The sequence below is a fragment of the Schistocerca nitens genome, unplaced genomic scaffold (assembly GCF_023898315.1).
Source record: "Schistocerca nitens isolate TAMUIC-IGC-003100 unplaced genomic scaffold, iqSchNite1.1 HiC_scaffold_388, whole genome shotgun sequence".
Taxonomy (NCBI): Eukaryota; Metazoa; Arthropoda; class Insecta; order Orthoptera; family Acrididae; genus Schistocerca; species Schistocerca nitens.
This window is the reverse complement of record NW_026045922.1, coordinates 7,501-10,000: the sequence shown is the minus strand read 5'-3', so window position 1 is coordinate 10,000 and position 2,500 is coordinate 7,501. Positions and strand designations below refer to the sequence as shown.

General features: G+C 56.4%; 1 non-coding gene across 1 annotated transcript in view; it reads left to right on the top strand.

Moving 5' to 3' along the window:
* The first annotated feature begins 2,207 nt into the window (after window positions 1-2,207).
* Window positions 2,208-2,500, top strand: part of LOC126231529 (small subunit ribosomal RNA) — a 1,909-nt gene continuing 1,616 nt past the window's right edge. Inside the window, exon 1 of the ribosomal RNA XR_007544321.1 lies at window positions 2,208-2,500. This exon is cut by the window's right edge and continues 1,616 nt beyond it. This is a non-coding gene — a ribosomal RNA (small subunit ribosomal RNA).

Sequence of the window (2,500 nt, the reverse complement as noted above, 5' to 3'; positions counted from 1 at the left end):
GCACCTTAACCTAACCTATGTTGCACCTTAACCTAACCTATGTTGCACCTTAACCTAACCTATGTTGCGCCTTAACCTAACCTATGTTGCGCCTTAACCTAACCTATGTTGCGCCTTAACCTAACCTATGTTGCGCCTTAACCTAACCTATGTTGCGCCTTAACCTAACCTATGTTGCGCCATAACCTAACCTATGTTGCGCCATAACCTAACCTATGTTGCGCCTTAACCTAACCTATGTTGCGCCTTAACCTAACCTATGTTGCGCCTTAACCTAACCTATGTTGCGCCTTAACCTAACCTATGTTGCGCCTTAACCTAACCTATGTTGCGCCTTAACCTAACCTATGTTGCGCCTTAACCTAACCTATGTTGCGCCTTAACCTAACCTATGTTGCGCCTTAACCTAACCCAAGTTGCGCCCTAACCTAACCCAAGTTGCGCCCTAACCTAACCCAAGTTGCGCCCTAACCTAACCCAAGTTGCGCCCTAACCTAACCCAAGTTGCGCCCTAACCTAACCCAAGTTGCGCCCTAACCTAACCCAAGTTGCGCCCTAACCTAACCCAAGTTGCGCCCTAACCTAACCCAAGTTGCGCCTTAACCTAACCCAAGTTGCGCCTTAACCTAACCCAAGTTGCGCCTTAACCTAACCCAAGTTGCGCCTTAACCTAACCCAAGTTGCGCCTTAACCTAACCCAAGTTGCGCCTTAACCTAACCCACGTTGCGCCCTAACCTAACCTACGTTGCGCCCTAACCTAACCTACGTTGCGCCCTAACCTAACCTACGTTGCGCCCTAACCTGCCCTGTAATTGTTAGTTATATGACTCTAGGAATTCGTGTAGCGTTGCCTAATTGCAACCATCTCAACATAGTTCACTTCGCGCACACTGTGGTGTTCTGCGTATTGATTCATTTTACGGTGCGTACCCTCACATCTTGCGAGTGTTGCTTACTTTCCACATGGTCCCGCTATCCACTGTATTGTGTACTGCAATAGGACGTATATCGCCCCCGCCCCCCCCCTCCCCTCCTGTCACCTCTAGCTCGTCGGTCAGGAGTTCGCGTGTTGAATGCGCTTCGCAGCTGTGCAATGGCATTCGTATACGTACGCTGGCCACCTTCCACGTGTTCTTTCGTGCACACGTCGCAGCGTGTATGTATGCTGATGGAGTGCGTCGTGACACACAACATCCAGGCATGCAAGACTCGTAGAAGTCGCAAATGTAGATGGATGTCTACGTTTGCTGCCCAAGTTACGCAAATGAACTGGAAATCCGTTGTTGCGCGGTTGTTCGCGCTGGAGGTGAATCGTTGATATCGACGATCGGTACAGGTATTAACCGGTTGCTTCAGCGACACCCGTCATACCCACGAACGTGAGTGGGCATGTGGGTATGAAGCGATACGCGGCGGTGGCTGGGTGGGACCGTCCCCGGCCGGTGAGGGGGGGGCGCCCGGCGTGCTGGCCGCGCGCTGCGTGGGCGCACGCGCGGCAGCCGGCTGGTGGGGGCGCCCAGTGGCAGGCGCGCCGGCTGACGGACGCGGCAGGCGGCGCATCTGCGTGCCGGCGCACCCAGCGCGCGCGGCGCCGTGCGGCCAAAGTGGGTCCTCCCGGGCCCGGTGCGAAGCGCGGTGGACATCTGCAGTGTGCTGGTCCGATTGAGGACTGTGTGCGTTGAGGATGCGCCGCCGCCCGGCACTCGGCGCCGCGACGCCGTCTGCTGCTCGGTCGCCCCCGCGGTTCTCGCAGGTGGTTTGTATCGCAGCTGTGCGGATGTGTTGGCGCGTGCGCTGTGCTGGGAGAGTTCGCTTTGGCACCCAAGTGGGGCTCTGCCCCTCTGTGGCGCTGGCGTTGGAGCTGCCCGGTCACTGTTTGTGGCCGCGTGTTGTCTCCCGCCGGCAACACCACGACAGCACGCTCCCGGGCCTCTGTCGGCAGCGGCAAGCTCAGTTGGGGGCACGGGTGGTCGCACTGAAAGCGTCTACTCGCCTATCTCCGGGCGATTGCGCCTCTCTCGAACCCGACCAAGTACTTAGGACGGCGCTGCGCGCCGCCGGGACCTGAGAGGGTTTCGAGGTGTATCGTGCAGGGGAGCCCAGCCTCCTCCTGTTTGCAGAATAATTGAGCGGACGCTTGCGTGTTCGCGCGGGCCCCCGGGACACACTCCCGGGCGGCCGGCTGCTCAGCTCTAGTTGACGCAGCTCCCTGGTTGATCCTGCCAGTAGTCATATGCTTGTCTCAAAGATTAAGCCATGCATGTCTCAGTACAAGCCGCATTAAGGTGAAACCGCGAATGGCTCATTAAATCAGTTATGGTTCCTTAGATCGTACCCACGTTACTTGGATAACTGTGGTAATTCTAGAGCTAATACATGCAAACAGAGTCCCGACCAGAGATGGAAGGGACGCTTTTATTAGATCAAAACCAATCGGTCGGCTCGTCCGGTCCGTTTGCCTTGGTGACTCTGAATAACTTTGGGCTGATCGCACGGTCT